At 33.2% G+C, this 26,115-nt stretch overlaps 1 non-coding gene across 1 annotated transcript; it reads left to right on the top strand.

Annotated features, from left to right (window-relative positions):
• The first annotated feature begins 3,783 nt into the window (after positions 1-3,783).
• TRNAF-GAA (transfer RNA phenylalanine (anticodon GAA)) lies at positions 3,784-3,856 on the top strand. The gene has a single exon. It is a non-coding gene; the product is annotated as a tRNA-Phe (tRNA).
• Positions 3,857-26,115: the final 22,259 nt, after the last annotated feature.

Genomic DNA, 26,115 nt, shown 5'->3' with positions numbered 1-26,115 from the left:
ATGGTGTAAATTATATGGTAAGTTTATAAACGTATATAGACATAAAACCATGATAAACACTTATCTCATGTGGCCACACTAAAAATAAATAAAAAATAATTAAATTATAATTTTTTTTAAATTATTATTATTTAATCGTGTAGATTCACCCCTCAATTATTAAATAATAAATAGATTCTGTTATAATATTATGGGCCAATACCATGACTTATTAATACCCCACACACAATATGGCACCTATTGATATAATATTTTCTTTAATTTATTAATTTCAAATAAATTAATTAAAAGAGCATAACTAAGAAAATTCTGGCATATTCCATGGAATTTAATTCTCCATCATCCGCCTAATAATTATGGATAGCTAAATTTTGTTATGCTTATGCTTTCTACATCATATAGTATTATAATTGTTTGAGGAATATACATGTTTTCTTAGGCAACAAGGTTTGAAGCCATTATAAGAAATATTGATTATGAGCTTAACATGTCACATGAAAAAATCAACCCTGAGGGATAACAACATTTCAACCAATCACTCAAGCTAAACCCCATATAGTACTATTATTCTATCGGTGTCGTGTATTCTAATTCTCTTTGGCACTAATAGTGTCAATAGTGTTGGTATCATATCTTTCACCATATTGTAGTACAAACATCCTTAACATCATGTCTTCTAAGATCACAATATCGGTGTAATGCCTTCTAATTCACACTTCTATTAATATCATTGGTATTATTTGAGTCACACTTTATGGCTATAGTAGAAACTTTTTGGCTAATGCATATACTCAAGTCACTAGTACTAACATCATTGATAGCCCTTTCTTTTTCTTTCTCGCCCACTTTAGCACTAACAACATTGGTAGTATTGATACCATCCATACCTTCCTTCTCACTTTAATACTAATAAAATAGGTAGGAAGGCGCAACTATGCCATTGATTGTCACTATTGATTTTTTTCCTTCTTATGATATTGCATTAACATTTTTTATGGTAAGCATGTCATACCTTCTCACTTGCTCTTATACTAACATGACTAATGGAATTAGTGTCAATTCTTCTCACTTGGGTGCTAACATTAATGTTAATTATATTGTCAATTATACTCACTATAGTACTAAAATTGTTAGTGGCATTCATGTCTCTCTACACTCACATAAATATTAACATCGCTCATGAGCAGAGTTTTAAGCTTCATTGCCAACACCCTTATATTTCATTAGGCTAGTGAGATAGTGGGACTAGGCGTGGGGGTTTATGCCCACAAGTTATACTATGGTTATTCACAAGATCTTTTTACAACCAAAGAAAGGAAAATATATATATATATATATATATATATATATATATATATATATATATATATATATAGAGAGAGAGAGAGAGAGAGAGCAAGATTTAAGAGAAAACTAAACAACAATAATATATGTCAATGTGTATTATCCAATAGAATTTAACAGAATGACAACAAACTAATAAGCCACCTTACAAGCACATTTCTTGAAAATCATGCCTCATTAGCGATAAGACTACACAGTGTCTAAAATCATATATAAAAATTAATCATAACTTTCTATTGTAAATATTAGATAAATATGCCTTATAAAATCAGAAAATACATAGAAAATTAATTGGAGAGAGGATGCTAAAGATATCAACTCTCGAGAAGGTTAATTTTATTGATAAAATGTAAGTACAACTTGTTGTTTTTACCAATTCTTGCAAAAATCACAACAAGACTTCCCTTAAAATTTCTACTATATAACAAGACTCATACAGTAGACACCAAAATGTCAAACAACAAAGAAAAATATATTGTTGGACCAAAATGCCAAACAACAAAGCAAAATATATTGTTGGACAACATAAGCTCTTTTATGTCTGTTAAGTTATGTGAGCCTTGAGATGATTGCATGCTTAACCTTTGACTTGAGAAACCACGACCAAAGAGCATCTAAATTGTCAAAATCACCAGGGGATTGCACCCGACCTAGGCCACACCAACCCTTAACATAGCTGGATTTTTGCCCACAAAGTTTCAAACCGGTGACATTTACATCACGGAGTGCTTTAACAATACACCCTATCACCATTTATTCTACATTGTTGTCCGTAGCATACCCTCTTTTTATAAGACTCGAGAACATTTTTTCGCAAAAATCATACCATATAGCATTGATATAAAGAAATATCGAACTTTCTAACAACAACAAATAATAGCATTACGAAAAACACCAAAAAATAAGTGAGCTCACTCACTTTACTCCTTGTCACTCCTTAAAGGATTTATGCCACCACAAAAACATGTAAGCTCTAGTACTTTTGAATAATGAATCAAAGGAAGAAATGGCAACTTCTAAATTTTATACATACGTCTCCTCACTAGTTTTTTTCCATCCTCTCTTTCCTTGCCTTCAATCTAGCTTTATACATCCCTTCAGTAGTTGGAGGGCAAAACTGTTTTTAAATTAATTATATGTTAAGACAAATGACAAATGTCTTTTCTTTTTGGAGAAGGCATATTAGGAAGCATTATTTGTTAAATTAATTTATTTTTAATTACAAGACTTGGGTTGATCACCTCCTTATAATATTTTAGCTTCCTTTTACTCTCTAACTAGACTTTATCACCTCTCAATTTGTCCTTAAATTTTTATGTAATAATATTTTTACCCCGCAATTTGCCCTTAGATTTTTATGTAATAATATTTTTATTATTTTCTTCTTTCTACTAGTTATTTTATTATGAATCTTAGCTTCCTTTTGTCCTCTAATTCTTTAGCACCCCACGATTTCTCCTTAAATTTTTTATGTAATAATATTTTTCTAAATACTTTTTATTTTAATGAGTTAATCCGCTTTTTGTAATATTTTAATTTCCTTCTTCCCTAAAACCTTTTATGGAGATGGAATTTATCCTCAATGTAATAATAGTTTTAAAAATATTATTTATTTTCTTTTTTCATACACAATTTATTAATTCGAGTATTAATTATTTGGACAACTCTACTTCACTAAGTAAAAAGAAAAGCAATTTAGAGTTTGCTTTGCATAAACGTAATTTAGAGTTTACACGAAGTATTAAGTTTGTTTATAGAGTGTAAAAAGGTGTATATGCATTGAAACTATGTGGGAAATGGTTGGGACTTGGGAGGATATAAATAGGATCCTTGTGATCAAAAGAGTGGATTACACAACTATTTGGGATGCACCTCAATCGCATTGCGAATTATGTTAGATTTTAGACTTGTCATCCTAACGATGTTGATTTCACTGCATAATTTTGTCATCCTAACGAGATTGCTTTCTGCGGAAAAAAATATGCCAAAAAAAAGAGGTGGATATGCCTGCAGAACCCCATATTTTCTCCTGTAAACAGGACTGAGATAGTTGGGTATGTAACTCAAACGGTTGAGCGCTAGCCTTCAACACCTCTCATCTCCATTTCTGTTTTTCTGTTTCGTCTTGCATGGGATTTAATGCCATAAATAACGACCCCTTTTTTAAGAAGTTTGTGTGAGCCCTGGTTGCAGCTGTCAACCCACAGTAACAGGTAACGCTAGCACAGCAGACAATGGAGGCACGTGAAGTGTGGGTACTAACTTGGTTGAATTATGCCCTCTTATGTTTTACGCGCAAAATTCATATCATATATAACAGAAACAGAGGAATGTGAGTACACATCCTATTACGATATCACAAAAGTTTTTCAATTTATTGCTTACACAATTTTAAGAGATCGACGACAGCAAAATTTATCATTCCAACATTTTCCTTCAGCGGGGATAGCTCAGTTGGGAGAGCGTCAGACTGAAGATCTGAAGGTCGCGTGTTCGATCCACGCTCACCGCATCGCAGAAGGTGTACAGAGTTTCGGTATTATTTCTATCATCTTATCTACAGTTTTACAGGATCGGAGGATATTTGACAGTTTAGATGTTCTTTGGTCGGTTTCTCAAACTGAACATCATCATCTAACAGTTTTACAGGATCGGAGGATATTTGACAGTTTAGATGTTCTTTGGTCGGTTTCTCAACATCATCATCTACCGTTTTAAAGGATCGGAGGATATTTGACAGTTTAGATGTTCTTTTTCTATCATCTTATCTACAGTTTTAGAGGATCGGAGGATATCATCTACAGTTTTAGAGGATCGGAGGATATTTGACAGTTTAGATGTTCTTTTTCTATCATCTTATCTACAGTTTTAGAGGATCGGAGGATATTTGACAGTTTAGATGTTCTTTGGTCGGTTTCTCAAACTAAAAGTTATGTCATTTTTAGAGGATCGGAGGATATTTGACAGTTTAGATGTTCTTTGATCGGTTTCTCAAACTAAAAGTTATGTCATTTTAAAGCTAATAGATAACTTGACCCACAAAAAAACATATATATTTTTATATTTTACTTATTTTTAAACAAAATCATTTATTACTTATTTTTCATATATATTTTTTTATATTTAATTTTTTCAGTGAACCAAGTAAAATATGTCTCGGGAGATTTCAACTTGCTAAGGCAGGGAACAAAAGCATGTGCCCCACTTTTTGAGCTAAACTTTATATATTCAATTTCATATCAATAAAATTTGCCAATAATAATTTGTGATGAAATAAAATTAAGTATCATGTTATGGGTTTGTTTATAAACCAACCTATATCTATCTTAATTCTAGATCAAATATATTTTCAGTTTTCAGTGTAAAAGAATTTTATATCTCATAATTTTAACAAAAATAATATATATATATATATGTGAAAAAATTTAGCTAACACAAACATTTTAACTATAATATCAATTTACTTAATTTTTATATCTGAAATACTAATTAATTTTTAGTTAGAGAAATTTTATCTCACATAAAATTATTTTAACTATAATAACAATATACATAATTTATATATCATAAATACTAATTATTTTTCAATTTAAGAAAATTTAAATCACATAAATATATTTTTAGCTATTATATCACTTGATTTATATATATGAAATACTTATCATTTTTTAATTTGATAAAATTTACTCAGGCAAACATGTTTTAACTATGAAGTTAATTTATGTAATTTTTGCAAGCAACACTTTAGTTTTGTAACTATCCAATTTCATGCAACATTTTTACTTTGATAAAATTTACTTCTCACAAATATATTTTAACTATGATATTAATATATGTATTTTTTACCTATAGCATTTTAGTTTTCTAACTATTCAAATTTCATGCGACATTTTACCTTTGTCTAATCAGTTTTATGGTTTGGCAAATAATCTTATATAATTTTTTTACATTACAAAGAAAACTTAATCTAATATTATTTGTATAAAGTGGAATGGAGGATGAAGTTTTGGTAAGTTTTATTAGTCGAGTGAATTTGTTATCCCAATATGAAATAAAACTGAATCTATAAAAAAAAAAATATCTTGTTTTATTACTCTTTTTGTTTTCTTGATTTTTTTCTATACTTAAATTCTTTTACGATGAACCATATTATTGTATATGTAAAAAAAATTGTTAAAATTTGTAATTAAACTTACATATTTAATATTATTTCTTTATTTTCATTAATTAGTCGACATATATATTTTTAATATAACATTATATAATAACATTTCTATGCCATGTGCAACAATTAGATTTAATTTATATATTTGACTATTTATTTTTTAATGTTTAAAAAAAATATCTTATTAGTAAATATTTAATAATATTAAAAAATATTGTATATATTTTTCTTTCTTTTATAATTTTAAACGTTGATAGCAATTTAATTTAAACATAAAGCGTATGTTTCCAACTTTTTGAAGGTCCGTTGTAAAGCATTGTGTCATAATATATTTTTTATAAAAAAAAAATCGGGAGTTACCAGCACGGGACTAAAGGGATGGAATTCTTGAAGATGAGCATCATTTAGGGATTGATTTGCTCGTGGTAGAAGATTATTGGCCTGAAATGTTAATTTGGTTTATTCACTATTTATTTATTATTTAATAAAATGTTTAATTTGGTTTATTCACTATTTATTTATTATTTAATAAAATGTTTAGTTTTTAGAAAGGAATCTCAATATTAATTTGAAAATGATTTTTTTAAGTTAATATTTTTAAAATATTTGTATATATTTTTAGATTTAATTTGAAAAAAAAAAAGGTTTTTTTTCTTGGTTAATATGATTTCTTTAATTTGTCAGAAATTTATAATTAAATACATGTATCTTGTAGGTTTTTTTACATTTTTGTTATTTAACAATTTTAGAATTATTAGTCCCTGCCTTCGGCATAGCAAGGACTATAGCGTTCCATCGAACATTTGACTGCCTATTAATCCATCCGTTGACCGTTTTTTTTTCATGTTTTCTTGTGTTTTAACCAAAGTTTAATCGTAGCAATTTTGTTCACTTAAATTTTATCCAAAGTTTTAACTCTGAAAGCATTCTACCTCTTATTAGAGGCTTCACGTGCCCGATGCATGAAAATTGTGGCAATACCATTTTATCCAAAGTTCTGTCATTTTATATACCAGTGCCAATTTCTTTATATCAAAGTTTTTGCAATTTATTTATATCGCAGCGTTTGAAATATTTTATGCAAAGTTTTTAAGCCTCCACTTCCAGTGGAGGCTGCATGCCACCTGCATGTTCTTCGGGCCACTTGTCACCTCCTATATCTCCTGTCCCGTATTCGTTCCACGCAATAAACAATACATGCAATATCTGTTCCCTCCGCGTCATTCCTCTTGCCCCTCCATGCTCATGTTAGCCCATTGTTCTCTGCAATAGTTGAGCCAGTCGGTTCAATTCAATTCGCATCAGAGCCAGCCTGTTCAATTCGCAGAAGAAAAGCAGAGAAAGACAAGAGCTCCACTGTTTCACCGAACATTTCTTTAGTTGATTTGCACTTTTTCATTGATCCATGGCTTCACCCAACGCCTGGCTTCACCCAACGCCTATCTTCTCCGGTTAATCTGCGCCTGGAGGTACAATTTGGAAATTCAATTATATTTTTTTGTCAACCTTAAAAAATCATAACTTTTCATTATAAAAATGATTACAGTAGCTTGGTTTGTTATGCTTCTTCAAAATTGTTTTCATTATAAAAATAATTACAAGTAGCTTTTTTTGTTATGCTTCTTCAAAAACAATTTTGATATTACCTATTGGCTTGAGGAACATAGTGGTCTTACCTTTCTGAAGCCTACTTGATGATGGATGGATGACTGACTGACTGCCAGTTGGACCTACAGACAGCAAGCACCAGTTGTTGAATTGCAGGAAGGAAAATGGCGGCATAGGAACCACCAGTCGATCGTCGGAACTGCCTTCTTTTCTTGTTGAGGAACTACAAACAACCACCCGGAGAAGGGCATTGAAAGGAGAATGATTGATAGAGGACTGACCGACCGACTAAAGTCGAGGAGAGGTACCGCCGGGAGAGTGGTTCAACATGAATGATATAAGAATATCCATTTCATGGCGGCGACTTCGGGTGCGGATTGATTAAGGTGTAGATTGCTTATTGCATATACAGATCGAGATCGAGATGCTTACCTTCATGAGTAAGATCCAGTCCCAGGCGTAGAGCCGGTTGAAGGACCACCCTATGTTCATTCTCCAGGTGGTTACCATGTTCATGCACAGTTACAAATGTCTTCATGGTTCTATTCAGATTCGGGGCATGCTGCATCTAAAACCCTTCTAATCCGTTGTTGCATATACTACAGTTTGGAGACTCTAGGCCTAGGTTTGCATTCTTCACTTTTTCAGGAAATTTCTCTTTCCTCTGTACTACATGAAAGTTTTATTTTAACGAAACCTTGAACCCTGATAAGACTACATTAGCTACCGGCTTTCTAGGAACTATATTGACTACCAGTTTTCATCAACCACACAGGCCACAATTTGACACAAATCGGTCCTATACTATAGCCAAATGAATTCTATACTGTAGCCACATCGCTACAACCATTTCACCAGGAGAATCAAAGATCAATATAGGAAAAGAGAACCAGGTTACCTAACCACGCAAAAACTGCAAAATTTGGACTTTTAGGACAATCTGTAACACAACAATTAACTTGCATTGGAAAAAAATTAAAATTTAAAGCCAGATGTAAAAGAGTGGGTCTCCCAACTTACATCTCTGTGCATTGAAAAACATCAGAGCCTTGTGAAGTGCCTTGGTATAACTATCAGGAGGTGGATCTGTCAAAGTCCTACAAGTTCCTACTCCTGTCATCGTCCGTGGCTGAATCGGCATTGATCTCCAGGGCTCCTCCCCACGGATCTCGCCCATACATCGACATGGTGGAACAGAGTCCCACAAACCCAAAGTCCCAAAGATCTCAGCACAGCCACTGAAACCACCCGGTTTGTCTCAGGTGGGTACCTGAGATTTTTCACAACAAACAGCCACTGAAACCAGGATTTTCTCAGGTGGGTGGCTCAGATTTTTCAAAGAGGAATTGGAACAAGGCTACGCCCGCTTACTCTGAGCCTTCCCAAGCCTCTGGTGGATTTTTCCAAGTTCTTGCATCATTCTGGTACGTTCCCTGTTCATGCTCCTCCTATTCACGCTCCTACTCAAAATGGGTCTAGGCCCTCCTATTCACGCTCCTGCTCAAAACGGGTCTCGACTGAGAAGTTGAAAATTGAAATAGGAAATACCCATGCTAATCCCATTCTAATTGTGGTAGAGCGTAGATAGTGAATATCCAATTCTCAGCGCAGTTCCTCTGAATTTGGTCGAAAATCAAATTGTTGTTCCCATGGCAGCCACTACGGCATTTTCATATATCTGCATTCTGACCTACTCCTGTAGCAAGATCTTGCTATCGCCTTATGATGCCGCCGTAGAATCGTCTCCTGTTGCTTGTCAAAAATAGGGGATGGGAATTATCAGTTTACTGGCGTCAACCAGACCACACACTATAGGTATAGGATAGACCAAGAATTTATCGTTTACCAGGTTTAAGCAATTTTAGGTGAATCTGCTCCCGCCTCTATATCTGTCCATGTCTCTGCGGTGGTGGGTTAACCGTCGCGCCCTTCCTTATGCCTTCTTCCTTCACTTGATAAACTGGATATGCAACCTCTTTAACTTTGGCCTTTGTAGCCACCATAAGCCGACCTCGGGAAGGTGAGGGGCGTTGATGGAGTCCATTTACAGACAGCGAACTGCATGAAAAATATATGAAACGTGGTAGAGTCTTTTTGACAGATATAAGAAATGTGGCATTGTCTTTTTGACGTGTGATATTATCATCTTCACATTTGTTCGTATTTACTTGCTTAGATTACAAAACTTTAAGGAATTTTATTTTATTTTTTTATTTCATAGATTTAAAAATAATGACTTAATTCAGAATTAACATAGCTTTTATTGTGAATTTGCCTGCCACTGGATTTTCTTGCTACTGGGATCAGCCACTGGATTTTCCTGCTACTGGGATCAGCAAGTTTGAGATCTCCTAATCGCGTTGTCGGGCTAGTGGACGCCATAAAGAAAAGTGGTCGCACTAAGACGTGCGGGTTATCGGAGGCATTGACTTTAGCAAATGTGTCTGGGGTTTTGTCATCCCGAAACTGGCTACCTACCTTACTGACTTACTAAATACTTGTTCACATCCTTCTATTTGGTAAACTAGCGTTCGAAGTAACTATGTTATATACAAGCATGTGGTTTGATGTTTTTTGCGTGCACTTATTATCTGATTTCAGGCTCGGCAGGGACTACCACCACTTGCGGATCTTGTTTTTTATAGTAGATAAAACAAATGCAGCCTAAATTTTAAGTGGATTATAATTTTTTTCTTACTTTCTTACCCAAAGTAATTTCCTCTATATATCTCAGTTACTCTTCTTCATATAATTCATCTAAGTCATCTTAATTTATTGAATCAATTCTCCATTATCCTATATTCATGCTTGGGATTATTGTTAACGTCTCCAAAGATCACATTATGACTATAAACAACCTTCCTTATTACTAGATTTCAAATATTTGTATCCTTTTACTTTATCTTTATAACTAATGAAGATATATTTCTTTGCTTTAATTCAACTTTCTCCTTCTCTCCCTTCAAACATGAGCATAGGGTGTAAAAACATAGTTTAAAAACAATCTTCTCATAGTGAATATGAGCATTGAGTGTAAAAACAATCTTATCATAGTGAACATCCTTAAAGCCATAGAAAGAACCATATCAATCAAATTCAACTTAATAAGTAATGACTATAAACATCATGTTTAGGATTATTGTTAACTTCTCCAAAGATCACATCATGACTATAAACAATCTTTATTATTACTATATTCCAAAGTTTGTAGCATTTTACTCCATATTTATAATTAATGAAGATACATTTCTTTGCTTTAATATCAAAATTTCTCCTTTTCTCCTTTTGAACATGAGCATAAGCATCACAAGAAAAACTAAGATGTATAAGAGAGGGTTTCTTAGCAATCTGGAATCTTATCAAGTAATGTTGATGTAGGTGATCCAGATAAAATAGAGTATCTACTGCAATCTGGAATCTTATCGAGTAATGTTGATGTAGGTGATCCAGATAAAATAAAGTATCTATTATCAGGGCTCAAAAATTATATTCTATGCTTGCACCACTAAGTGTATTTATTTCTTTCTCCATGAACATCTTATTCCTACTTTAACCCAACTCTATTGAGGCGTGTATGGAGTTGTATTTTATCATGCTATTCCATAATGTTTGCCAAACAACTCAAAAAAAAAAATCTACAAAATTCACTCCATTATTAGCGCTCAACTCTTTGTATTTTTCATAAACATTATATTTATTATCAAGGAAACACAACCTTTTTTTATTAGAAAATCATCTACAAATGAGACATAGTATATCCTCCCAGAGATTAAATATGTGTATGTCCAAACACATCACTGCATATTAGCTTCAAGATCATTTTCTCCCTCGTAACACTAAATGGAAATCTTGCAAATATGTCTCGTTCTCTAATGTTAAAGCAATGTCTTCTCCATAGGAAAAGTAGCAGTCCTATTAGTTTCATTCTCAAGAACAAGGGTAATTCACACCCATTGGTGATAGTGATTCTCGATAGCTTCTATAGAGTTCCAATCCAAGCTCAAAACCCTCAACAACACCATTACTCCTCAAACCATCTTTCCAATATCCTATTCAAATATAGCCTACAAACCCACATCAAACATCTTACTCACAAAGATAATTTTGTCAGCCAAAGATGTAAAACACTAGGAATCATTTTAACATGTCCAACCTTAAGAAACAACTGGACCCTTCCATGTCATATGAACTTGGTTGTCAATTCATATATTAAGAACACATTGCATCCATTATGCTTTTCATATTCACAAAATCATTCCCTAGATGAGAAGTCATATTAAAAGATGCACATGAGTCAATCAACCCATCATCATTGATTTGAATGTGTACTTGTAAATGCAAAGTACACATCCCCTCCTTCTTTGAAGGAGGTTCTATAATATTTTTTATAATGCCTAATTTTATAGCATTTCCAATGTTTCTTGTTAGAAATGTCCTAGATATTTAAATTTCCCTCTAGATTGAGATCTTTCTACGGAAGAGTTATATTTATTTATGTCTATAGGGTGATTCCTCACAAATGAAGCATTTTTGGACCTCACTTTAGCAATCCATCATTTTCCACCACATTTCTTTCAATAATAGAAATGAAACCACATCTATCCCATAAATCTAGTATGTAAAATAATGCACTTATCTTCTTCAGAAATTTTAATATCAACAAAAAATAACTAACTTACCATAAATAAATAACTTAAATACTTTGTCACAAAATCACCAACATTTATCCTTAAAAAAATAGTAACTTCTTTCAGAATAAAAATTTATTTAACGAAAACTCATATTAACATAAAATCCCTATCTTATTCCATGACACCTTATACATAAAATTTCTTGGGATATTAAATATTAGTGAATTTGAAAAACATACTTAAATTGTATTCTTATCTTTCTTATCGAAATCTGTCTAGGTGGTCATAGCAACCATACCTATACCCATAAGTACAGTACCAACATCACATTGATCTAGTATTCTTCATTTACAAAAAGGCTTAATGTGCTTCAGAAATGATGGCTTAATGTGGTTAAGAAAGTTTCCACCAACTCCATTAGCATGGTGCACGAGCGATAATGGCAGTGCTTTGTTTTAAGCTAATAATTAATAGTTGCATAGCCTTTTACACAATATACTATGGATGGCTTATCGTGCCAAATTCTTTTTGGGACTAAATCCAATTTTGTTTTTCACGATAATGGTGGAGTCCATCCCCACTTTTGAAAGGCGCTGAGCCATGGATTCGAGGAGGTCGTGTGACGTTACATGGTTGTCCGCACAAGCATATCGTTCGGTTCATGCATTCCTACATCGATCAATATGCTACTCATATAAAATATTGGCGTTGTTTATTTTTAAAAAATTAAAATATTGGAGTGTTTGAATTATTTTTATTGATGTTTGAAATGTATTAATTATCATTTAAAAAAATTAATATTCAAAATATTAAAATTTCACAATTATAATTTAATTTTTAAAAAAATTTGCCAAATTTTATTATAATTTTACAAAAAATTTCGTTATTTTCTAAATTTGTTTAGGCTACTTATAAAAAAATTACTTACTCTATTTGTATTTCTATAATTATAAGTTTGGTAGTTCTGTGCGTTAATATAATTCTGACCGTCCTTTTTGTCCATATACAGATATTTCGTTGGTATTTATTTTATAAAAAAATTATTTATTTATCATTATATTTTTTAATTTTTAAAGTGACATTTTGTTATATTTATTTTATTTTCGTGAAAAAGTATATATTAATTTTTAAAGCGAGATTTTGTTATATTTATTTTATTTTCGTGAAAAAGTATATATTAAATTTTATTTTTATTATATATATATATATATTTGTTTAATTTTTATGCTATATCTATATATATATATAAAAGTAAGTTTGTAAATATTGTAATTGAATATAATGTGAATATAGAAGTTGATATAATTTTATTTTCTTTTTATTTTAAGTATTCTGATTATCAAAGATATAGATATTATTCATGGTTTTAATGTTAATCTTAATTGTAAACATTAGTGATTGGCAATGTGTCATCATTATAGTTAATGTGATGTCTCTCTTCACTCCATTGTAACTATCATCTATACAATAACAACATATAATTATAACTTGGAATATTACTCTCATTTTGTCTTTATACTATTATCACTAGACATCATCCTTGTATATTAGTCTCAGCATCATATAATTATAACTTGGAATATTACTCTCATTTTGTCTTTATACTATTATCACTAGACATCATCCTTGTATATCACTCTCGTCATCATGAATTACCACCATCTTTGATAGTGATATCATCCCTTATTCTAGAACTAGTATTACAAGAGACTACTATATTAGACCACCATATCAAAATGGTCTTGATGACATGGATTAGATCACAATGGTTTTGATGACATGGATTTTAATCATTCTTGTACTAGCATGTTTGATAGTATTGGTGTTCTGCCTTTCTTTTTGCTTTAGAATTAAATTTACCAATAGAAAATTGGCATCTACGCGTTTTGTTCACTCTAGTTCAATTATCATATGGGTCCTATTATCACTCATGTGGATGTTATTATCAATGTGGAAAATTGTGATATGCTTTCCAAAACATGGAGTACTATTATTGGTTTTGTTTGTTCATATAATATTATTATCTTTTCATGAGAAATATTTGCTCACACAATAAGGCACGAAGTAGTTACAAGAAATACTCATTATGAGCTTAACATGTCACATACAAGAATTGGCCCTGCATGAGGAGGATAACAACATTCCTTTTAACCACTCAAGCTAAACCCAATTGACACATTACTATCATTCTTTACAGTATTGGTGTCATGCATTTTAATTCTCTCTATTATTACCATTGTAGATAGTTTTGGTATCATATCCTTCACCATACTCTAGTACAAACATCTTTGATATTATATCATGCTTTTTGAGATCATAATATCGGTGTCATGTCTTCCAAATCACCCTTGTTTTAATATCATCAATATTATTTGAGATTAACCTTATGACTATAGTAGAAACATTTTTGTTAAGGTGGATACTCACTGTAGTATTAACATCATTGATGGCATTGTTGTGCTTTCTTTCCAACTTTAGCTTTACCATTGATGTTGGTATTGACACCATTCTTGTCTTCCTTCTCACTCTAATGTTGGAGATCAGATGCACAACAAACAATAAACTATATACACAACAATTAAAATCATGCACAGGGACACAGCTTTTAACGTGGTTCACCCAACCAATCTGGGCTACGTCCACCCAACATAGGCATCGACTATCTTATTAATCAAACAGGAGATTACATAATGAAATCCTCACAAAACTCTCACCCTCATAGCAAACAATCTGAATGGTTGCCTGTTATATAGCAAAAAGAATCTAACAACCTCATTAACTCACTCACATCAAATATAGGAGGCATTAACCATCTCCCAACAACCTGGAGCTAATCTAGGAACTGAATTTCTATTGTTGTCACCTACAGAGATTTTGCCTATTTTACTCCGAACAGAAAAATCTCAACAATCTCCACCTTGACAACAATTAGCCTGATGCCCTGTTATTATTATTTTATCTTTTCTGCAAGCCAAGAGAAGCCAAACACCAGCGTAGCTTCTCTAACAAAACTGGTTTCGTGAACATGTCTGCACAATTCTCCTTTGTATGCACCTTTTCAAGAGAGACTCCCATTTCAGTGATAACCTATCTTACAAAATGGTACTTAATTGCAATATGCTTTGATTTACTATGATAGGCCGGATTCTTAGCCAAATGTATTGCACTTTGACTATCACAAAGTAATCTGATGTTGTCCTGTAACCTACCAACTCACCAAGCAAACCTTTCAACCAAACCACCTCTTTGCAAGCATGAGAAGCAGTAATGTATTCTGCTTCAGTAGTGGACAAAGCAACAATATTCTGTAGCTTTGACATCCAGCTGATAGCTCCACCTGCAAGAGTAAAGACGTACCCTGAAGTTGACCTTCTCTTATCCAAATCACCTGCAAAATCGGAATCAACATATCCGCAAACAAATTCACTACTCTTATTGTAAGTGATACAATAACTACTTGTGCCTCTCAGATACCGAAGCACCCATTTCACTGCTGACCAGTGTTCTTTACCTGGATTTGCCATGTACCTGCTGACAACCCCAACTGCATGTGAAATATCTGGTCGAGTACAAACCATCGCATACATTAAACACCCTACTACATTGGCATATGGAATTCGAGACATATAATCCTTTTCTTCATCTGTATTAGGACATAAACTCGAAGAAAGCTTAAAATGGGAAGCTAAAGGGACTGAAATAGGCTTCACATTATTCATACCATACCTCAAAAGTATTTTCTCAATATACTTTTGTTGTGATAGCCATAGCTTACCATTGCTCATGTCTCTGAAAATCTCCATGCCCAAAATCTGTCTTGCTGCTCCTAGATCTTTCATATCAAATGTCCTTGCCATCTGAGCCTTCAACCTGTTGATTTCTTCTATGCTTTTGCTTGCTAAAAGCATATCGTCAATATACAATACCAAGATAATGAATATGCCATTATTCAACTGTTTAAAATAAACACAATGATCATATTCACTTCTAACATATTTCTGACTCAACATGAAAGAATCAAACTTCTTATACCACTCCTGAGGCGACTGCTTCAGGCCATATAATGACTTCTTGAGCCTGCAGACAAATTTCTCATTGCGATGGTGAACAAACCCTTCCGGTTGTTCCATATATATTTCCTCATCTAAGTCACCATGTAGAAATGCAGTCTTAACATCTAACTGCTGCAACTCTAAATCAAGCAAAGCCACTAATGCTAACACAATTCTAATTGAAACAATTTTAACCACTGGTGAAAAAATCTCATGAAAGTCAATACCGGCTTTCTGAGAAAACCCTTTTGCAACCAGCCGTGCTTTGTACCTGTCTTCCGTATCATTCACACCCCGTTTCAGCTTGAAAACCCATTTACACCCCACAGTTTTCCTGCCTTTCGGAAGCTCAACTAGATCCCATGTACCATTCTTACTTAAGGCCATCATTTCGTCCTTCATAGCTGCTTTCCACTTGTCACTATTTGAACCTTCTACAGCTTCCTGATAACACAAAGGTTCATCATCATTAGCGATCAAAGCAACTGAAGTAACATGATCATCATACCTTCTCGGAGGGCGTTTGATCCTTGTAGACCTCCTTAAGAATGTTTCTGGTGCTTCCACAATTGGCTGTCTATCATCTGTAGGAACTTCTTCATGATCGCCATCTGAGACCTGTTCATGACCTCCATCTGAACCCTGTTCATAATCTGATTCTGAAACCTGTTCATGACTAGAATCTGAACTATGGTCATTATGACTATCATTAGAAATGCTGTCAAACTGAATGTGCTGGAAATCAAATACATCATCCTGTTTCAATCTACTATCTACATCTAACTGTACAAGAGAGGATTCATTAAACTTTACATCTCTGTTGATGATGATTTTGCGGGTAGTAGGATCCCACAATCTATATCCCTTTGTTCCATCACCATACCCAACAAAGATATACCTTTTAGACTTTGGATCTAATTTAGTTCGCTGATGTTTAGAGCACATGCTTCACAACCAAACACTCTGAGTTTAGAATAGTCACAAGGGTGTCCTTTCCATACCTCTTGCGGAACCTTGCAGCCTATCGCCGTTGATGGAGATCGGTTTATCACATAACAAGCTGTTGCCACTGCTTCCGTCCACAACTCCTTTTGCAACCCGGCGTTACTCAGCATACATCTTGCTCTCTCTAGAAGAGTCATGTTCATGCGTTCAGCAACTCCATTTTGCTGAGGAGTATAAACCGTGGTCTTATGTCTATCGATCCCAGCATCCTTGCAATAGCTGTCAAACTCCTTGGAGGTAAACTCACCACCATTGTCAGTTCTTAAACATTTTATAGTTCTACCAGTGCTGTTTTCTACCAATGCTCTAAACTGCTTGAAAACTGTAAAAACATCAGACTTCTTTTTCAACATGTAGACCCACACTTTCCTAGAAAAGTCATCAATAAACGATACAAAATATGACGAGCCACCATATGACGCTGTAGGGGCTGGACCCCAAACATCTGAATGGATATAATCAAGTATTCCTTTACTAGTATGTTTGCCTGTTTTAAATTTTTGTTTACTTTGTTTTCCAAACAAGCAATGTTTACAGAAATCTAACTTTCCAGATCTTAGATTAGGAAGTAACTTGCGGTCAGCCAAAATTTTCAACCCTCGTTCGCTCATATGGCCCAACCTTTGATACCATAGGCGAATGGAACTACTGTCCTGTTCAGACACCAACACATGATCTGACCCAGTTCTACCTTCTAATTGAAAAAGATTTCCTACCTTCTTAGCCTTCATCACTAGTAAATACCTTTATAGATTTTCATAACTCCACCTTGAATTACAGTTTTATACCCATTCGTATCCAGTGCTCCTAATGAAATTAGATTTTTTCTTAGATCTGGTACATGTCTCACATCAGTTAACAATTTGGTTGTGCCATCAAACATTTGCAGTTGTGTACTTCCTATCCCAACAATACTGCAAGTGACATCATTACCCATGTACACGACTCCATCATCAACTGATCTATATGTCTTAAACCAATCTTTATGAATACACATGTGGTTAGATGCCCTGGAATCTAACAACCAATGTTGATCATGTTTTGAAACATTAACAGACAATACCTCATCACTCATACCTGAACCAGATACTGAACCTGTATCTGTGGTGTTGGCTTCCTTCTTTTCTGTCGAAGAGCCTTCTTTAGCAGCCTGCTTTCGCTTCCAGCAATCCTTTTTAAGATGTCCAGCCTTGCCACAATGCCAGCACTTCACCTTTGTCTTCTTTCCTTTGGACTTTGAACGAGAGTCGCTATGCTTTCCCCCGGAGTGTCTCTCTCTTGAGCGACCTCTGGCCATCATTACCTCTGACGTAGAGGTGTCTGCATTTGACCTCTTCCTCGTCTCCTCAGACAACAAGGCTCCAACAACATCGTCAAACTCAAGAATGTTTGTTGTACTAAAGCTTATGGAAGTAACAAAGTGATCCCAGGATTCGGGCAATGAACACAATAGAGTTATTGCCTTATCCTCTGAATCAAATTTCACATCTAGACTGTCTAATTGCACCAGTAAGGTATTAAAAACATTCAGGTGATCAGTGATCGAGGTACCTTCTTTCATTCGCAAACCGTAAAGCTGCCGTTTCAGGAGAATCCAATTTGTCAAGGATTTCGTCATATACAGCTTCTCCGCAATACTCTCACTTATAAATTATGGTAGATTATTTGGTATGTCATAAATTTTCTTTTTTATTTTAATTTTATTATTTATTTTTGGTAGAGTAGCACAAATAGTCGGGCCTGTGTTCCGGAGAGTACCGCTATCCCAAATGAATAGGGGTTTAATTAGGACATTGATAGAGAGATAACTCCCTTGTTATTGAATGAATTTATCTGCCTCTCAACACATTGGCTGTGGGATTCATTTCTCTTCTCACTCACATTAATACTAACATTGATAGCAATATTAATATCATGCCTTCTCACCTTTCTATTAGCATCACCAACCATATTAGTGTCAAGCATTCTCAATCGTTATGGTACTAAAATTAAAGATGATATTGGCGTGATATATTCTAACCCACTCTAGTATTAACAACGCTAAAGATACATTTGATGTCATTCCTCCACACTCAATTTGTTACTAACAACATTTCATTTCATGTCATTCCTCTCACACTATAGTACTAACTCAACTAATTACATTGACAATGATATTTAATGTCATGTTTTCTTACTCACTTTGATAGTAACATCACTTACAATATTTGTGAACCTTTTTATTGAAATACGAATCTAATGCCACGCCTTTGTCAACCCTAGTTGGTTATGGGCCTTATCAACCTTATCATTATTATCTATATGTTTGCACCAAGTGGCACAATCAATAATCCAATATAGGAGAGATATCTAACATAATGTAATAATACCATGTCATAGGTTGCCAACAATAAACATTTAAATAATAATTATTATTATATTGACAATATTTGCGTCGCCTTAATATATTAATACTACGGACAAAGCACATGCACACACGTATCATGTAATTCACTTTCTCTCATTTGTGGATGCATACCAAGTAAAAGCATTATCATAAACTATTATAGCTCAAACTAAATTAATTAATACCTAGCACCTATTATCATAGACATAGCCATTGTGATAAGTCAACCTTTCTCTATATCTTGTTGCAAGTTGGTGGTTAATTTATGTGTAAACATTTTCATTACAAAATGGAGTTGCGGTGTTAATATATTATGTGACATGCAAATGTGTAAGTATAAGTTTTGAGAATGGTATCAACTCTTGAAATGAGTTCATTTCTATGTATTGGAATTTAAGGTTTTGTTACCTATGTATTTTTGGAGTTTGAAGGATTGTGAGATGAAAGAATTGATATTTCTAAATTTAGGTGGTTACTTTATATGTAGATTCATGTGTTTAATCTATGCATTAGTTGGTATTATTGCAAGGATTTCTTTATGGTAATTTTCTAAAAAATTACATTTTGGGACTATAATTTTACACGATAAATTCATTTATTTCCTGAAGTAATGAAGAAAGGGAGATTAAAAATAATATCATTTAGAGGGAGAAGCATTTAAATAGAAGAAACCAAATTGAATATTATTTACAATGTGGATATTAGAGAAAAATTCTTAACCTAATAAAAAGTTAAATTATGCGTCACTATGTGTTGTGGAAATGTGAATTCCTTATATTGGCTCGAGGAAACTTAACCAGAAGGGGAGATTCTATTATCTATAGAGAATTGTTAAGTAGTAAAGTGCTATGAGATTACAATATGTTATTACATTTTTTTATTAAAAAAAACATATGGGAGAAGTATTTGGTGTTGGAGAACAGAAATAAAGATCGAGTTGTGGAATTTATTTAGTTAATGATAATGTATAAAAGAGAAATATTGTTGATGAATAGCGTGTTTTTGTGTATACCTTAAGTCATTGCCTATGAGGGTTACATAAATCAATATGGTCAATTTAATTAATGGTGTTAGAACTTAAAGTTGAATATAATGGATTGCAATAGAAAAGAATGGAGGTAGGAGATTGTCATCCTCAAAAAAGATGACAACACTAAAACATTTAATGAAAAGACTACAATAACACGAGGGTGCAATTAATTACGAATGAAGAACAAAGATTGAATGAAATCCTTACCATGATAACTATAATTGAATATTTTTATAGGGATAAGTATGTAGTTGAAATTTTATATAATAAATTTAAAAATGATTTTTAACACACAAAGAGCTAGTATCCACAAAACTATTACCTATTAAAATTATATAAAAATTATATAAAGATATATAAAAAAAAATAATTTTTATATTGATTCTCAACATAAAATATGAAGAAGAAAAAGAGAAAAACAATTATATCCACAATGATAAATTTTGATAGACATAACATCCATACAAAATGGAAATATTTTAAGTAAGTTCCATGGAATAAAATGCTTAAGGTAAGAGGCTTCACTCATTTAAAGGAAGCTAACTAATATTTCATAATAAAAAAATGTTGAATTTTATATGTAAAAAAAAGTTTGCATTGCATAAGAGATTGAATTCGAATACACATTTGGTGTCCATATAACAACATTTTTATTGAAGAATGTGGAAATTAACTTGACAATTGCAGGTCTGATGTTTATTTGATAAAATTCAATGCTCATATATATACAAATAGTTTTTTATATGTTATTCTGCTTTATAACAAAATGACCAACTTAACAAAAACTTTACTAAATTCTTATTCTTTTTAGAGATCACACTAAGTAACTATTTTTATCTTCATTTCAAAAAAAATACACCTATTACTCCCATTTTTTTAAAATCTAAAATCACAATATATTATAACCATCCTACCTAAAATATGACCTTGATTTGAAAATTGGATTTGTTTCCAGTTTATTAACAAATAGAAAAACATAGAAGCCCCTGCCTACTGCAAAGAAAGTTACCTGACCTTGAAGCTTGGGGTCCATTTTTTGTGATCTAGGATTCAACAACTTTTGGATTCAGCCATAAGCCCATCAACTTGCCAACCAATGCTTTTTCTGAGAGGGTTAAGGCTCTCTTGCATGGATCTGATTGAGAGAGTTCCACATCGTGAATCTTAGCTAAATTCTTCACAATTTTTCTTGGGGGAGAAGAAGGAAACCTACGATTTTTGTGCCCACACGAGGGCTCTGAATGCATCCACCTCCTACATAATGAACAGAGGAAAATCGATCTTACAGTTTAGAACGGTGATTCCTCCTACAGTATGTTTTTCAAATGCAAGTTTGAACGTTACTGGAGCCGCAACTACAATTGCTAGGGTCTCTTTCTATAAAAACTAATCTTCAGTGGCCAAATCATGAAATGCAATCCAAGATCATAGTGCTACAGTCTTCTACATATCAGATCTAAGCTAGCAGATGTCACAACTAGGGAAACCCTAGCCACCAAGAGCTAGCAAATGTCACAACTAAGGGAAACCCTAGCATCAACCCCTTTTTTGGAGGGGATTATTTTTCACATTTTAAATTTTATTACGTACTAAGTATGGATAAAAAATTTAAAATGCTGGTGATTTTCATACTGATTTTGAAAAGTGTTGATGTAATAGCCCTGGTGAAAATTCTATGTAATAAAAGTTAATAAAGGAAAAATATGACCACGGTTAAGGGACACTTATTCGAAGATGAATGTTGGGAAAAGATATCCTAGTGGGTGTCACTGGATGTGTTTACGGCTAAAGGATATTGGCAAAGGCAAAGGAAAAGACATTAAAAGGAAAAAAGGCATTTTTGGCACATTATTTACAAAAATAAAGGAAAATAGGAGAAAAGTAATGTGAAAGGTCCCAGGTTGCATGTGAGGAGGAAAATGAAGAAAATAGAGGCCTAATTGATAAAAAGGCTTCTAAGGATCATTTCGTAACCTTTTGTTAGTTCAGTTTTGGAGCTCTCTCATTATTCTCTCTCTCTTTCTTTGTCTCTCACTCTTTGACATTTAGATTTTTCTTGGAGCACTCTAGCTTTGGAGCAAGGAAGGAAAAGCAAACAAAAGGGAAGGAAGGAAAGCAAGGAGAAAGAAAGGAAGAGAAGGATCAAGAAGCTTTATCAAGAATACTTGCAGGTAACATATCGCATGTGTAATTTCCTAGCTGGTTTTGGCATGCATGGTTTTGCATGTTGGTGTATGGTTCTCTTGCTATTGGTGGCATGGTTTTGTCGGGTTATGACAATGGTTTTCAACCTAGCCTTGCTTTTTTTCGGACGCCTTGGTGTGTTGGGATGTTGATCTCGATTTTTGAGCTTTGGAATTACAAGATGGATTTCAGAATATGGAGCGGAGGTGATCTCAAGGTTCATTCCCAAAGGCCTAGGAATCCTTTGACCGATTTTGGCAGGATACACGGTAAAGCCTAAGGGAGATGTCTCAGTTTAGGGCCTAGTGATCCAAGATTGGATTGCAGTAAAGCCTGAGAGACAAGGACATGAAAATTCCTCAATGATAGTTATGGATTCTAGATGACATTCCAAGTTCAGTTTGGTTTTGTGATCGGACCACCAGTTTTGGTTTGATCACGGTTTGGTGAGGGTGGAGGTGGTTTAACCTCTAGGTTCCCTTGGCTGTTTTTGGATTGGTTTATCCATGAGATCCGACTTTCATGCTTAGAAAGTTAATAAAGGAAAAATAAGACCACGGTTAAGGGACACTTATTCCAAGCCGAATGCTGGGAAAAGATATCCTTGTGGGCATCACTGGATGTGTTTATGGCTAAAGAAATTGGAAAAGGCAAAGGCAAAGGCATTAAAAGGCAAAAATGAATTTTTGGCACATTTATTTATGAAAATAAAGGAAAATAGGAGAAATGTGAAGTGAAATGTCACAGGTTTCATGTGAGGAGGAAAATGAAGGAAAATAATGGAAAATGAAGAAAATAGAGGCCTAATTGATAAAAAAGGATTCTGAGGATTAGTTTTTAACCTTTTGTCAGTTCAGTTTTGGAGCTCTCTCATTATTCTCTCTCTCTCTCTCTCTCACTCTTGGACACTTAGAGTTTTCTTGGAGCACTCTACCTTTGGAGCAAGGAAGGAAAAGCAAGAAAAAGGGAAGGAAGGAAAGCAAGGAGCAAGCAAGGAAGAGCGGGATTAAGCAACTTCAGCAACAATACTTGCAGGTAACATATTGCATGTGTGATTTCCTAGCTAGTTTTGACAAGCATGGCTTGGCATGTTGTGGTATGGTTCTCTTGTTGTCGGTGGCATGGTTTTTCCAGTTATGACAATGATTTTTAGCCTATCCTTGCCTTTTTCCATATGCCATGGGGTGTTGGGATGTTGATCTCAGTTTTGAGCTTTAGAATTACCAGATGGATTCTAGAATCTGGGGCGAAGGTGGTCTGAAGGTTCATTCCCAAAGGCTTAGGAATCCCTTGACTAGTTTTGGTGGGATACACGGTAAATCCTGAGGGAGGTGCCTCGGTTTAGGGCCTCGTGATCTGGGATTTTATTGTGGTAAAGCCTAAGAGATAAGGAGATGGAAAATTCCTTAAGGATAGTGATGGTTTCTGTATGACATTCCAAGTTCGGTTCAGATTTGTGACCGGAGCACCAGTTTTGGTGTGATCACGGTTTGGTGAGGGTGGAGGCGATTTAACCTCTGGATTCCCTTAGTTGTTTTTGGATTGGTTTATCCATGAGATCCCACATTCATGCTTGGAATATGGAATGGGTGTGACTGGCTGAAATAAAGATTTGGTTTAGCCATGTCTATAGTTGGGTGGTACGTGGAAGTCTTGAACCTCGTCATATTTTCCCATGTTTAATAAAATCTATGTTCTCTTACTTTTGTACTTATTAATATGTGGATTTAATGGTTGATATATCACTATTATTTTCATGGTTTAATGTTGATTATAAGCATGGTTATATGGTTGGTTATTGTCATGGTTATTTCATGTATTTACTTGTAACTAAAAGGATAATGGATGCAAGACGTAATTGATGTCATAACAGTTCAAGCGAGAAGGTGATGATCCTTCTTGTCATGTCTCATAAGAGTTTTCAGTCATTCATGCTCTGTCTTGTATCCTAGACCTGTAGATTGTGTTGATGCCAAGTGTTTGACAGAATTTCAGTCCCAGTTGGGGATGGCCAGGCCTAGTCTTAGAGTTAGTTTTTATTTTAATAGTCTTGTCATCATGTGTTTAATGCATTCCAGAAGTTATAACAACTTTTGGGCAGTGGTTGAAATTGCGTGCTTGAAAAGTTCCTTAAATCACGCGGACTCTCAAACAAATCTGCTATAAATATTCCCTGGACAAATGCATGCAGGCTTGTGGGAGCATCCAAAGCTCTCTAAACGATGGCATACTCTTAGCATAGGAGCATCCAGAGGTTTAATAGCTGAAAAACTCAGTGGGACTAAGGGGCATGATACCTTTATGGTTGGGATGGCTCCTAGAAGTGTTGTTGTTGATGTGGAAGGTATCTTTGATGGTTTTCCATCGATTCCACATCCTTAAGGATACCTACGATGTTGAATCATATCATAGTAGCCTCTCGTCACATGTTTACCCTTGTTGGTCAGTTACTTGGGTAGATATGGAGGAGGGTGTTACAGTTGATGTAACATCAATCCTTTTTGGAGGGAATATTTTTGACACTTTAAATTTTATTATGTCTTATGTATGCACATTTCTTTTAAATATTAGTTATTAAACCCTTTCTCAAGTTGTCTTCTTCTTCTTCTTCTTTGTTTTTTTCCTAAGATATTTGTTTTTGAAGTTTCTAGTTTTTGTTTGTTTTTAGGAATATTTTTTTGCAATGAAATTTTCACTTTTAGAAAGTTAAAAATTGATAATAAAATAAATATTTTAAAGTTATGGTTTTTTTATATATTTATATGTCATTAATTAATGCTTCAATAAACATAAATAATTATCACTAAAATAATAATAATTTTAAATTGTTGACAAAAAAATATACATTTGCATATAGATATAATAAAAAAATGCACATTTCCATAATTTTTCACTAAAAATAACAAGTCAAATAAATGATTTTTATGGAAAAAAAATCAATAGAAAAAGTTGCACAAATAGCAAATTTTATGTAATTTTTATGAATTTTATATTAAAAACAATAATATGTGGAGTTCTTTTGCCAAAAAAAATGATTCACATAAAATTTTAAATAAAAGTAGCAAAAAAACATTATTTGAAAAAAATGTAAAACTAACTTTAACAAAAAAAAAAAAATGAAAATAACAAATTACAAATAATTTGTTTAAAATAAAATGAAACAAAACAATCTAATATAATAATTTAAAACAAAATGAAAAGAAAATTTTTAAAAACATTTAGAAAAACAACTTCTAAATTTTATACATACTTCTCTTCACTATTTGTTTCCATCCTCTCTTTCCTGGCCTTCAATCTAGTTTTATACATCCCTTCAGTGGTTGGAGGGTAAAACTATTTTTAAACTAATTATATGTTAAGACAAATGACAAATGTCTTTTCTTTTTGGAGAGGCATATTAGGAAGCATTATTTGTCAAATTAATTTACTTTTAATTGTAGGACTTGGGTTGATCACCTCGTTATAATATTTTAGCTTTTTTTTACTCTCTAACTAGACTTTATCACCCCCCAATTTGTCCTTAGATTTTTATGTAATAATATTTTTATTATTTTCTTCTCTCTACTAGTTATATTATTATGAATCTTAGCTTCCTTTTTTGTCCTCTAATTCTTTAGCACCCCACAATTTCTCCTTATTTTTTTTATGTAATAATATTTTTCTAAATACTTTTTATTTTCTTGAGTTATCATTTTTTTGGTAATATTTTA

Source organism: Pinus tabuliformis, chromosome 1_1 (assembly GCF_031772625.1).
Source record: "Pinus tabuliformis cultivar Carrire ecotype Pingquan chromosome 1_1, CPIR1, whole genome shotgun sequence".
Classification (NCBI taxonomy): domain Eukaryota; kingdom Viridiplantae; phylum Streptophyta; class Pinopsida; order Pinales; family Pinaceae; genus Pinus; species Pinus tabuliformis.
The sequence above is the reverse complement of the archived record's forward strand: the minus strand, read 5'-3'. Positions and strand labels throughout refer to the sequence as shown.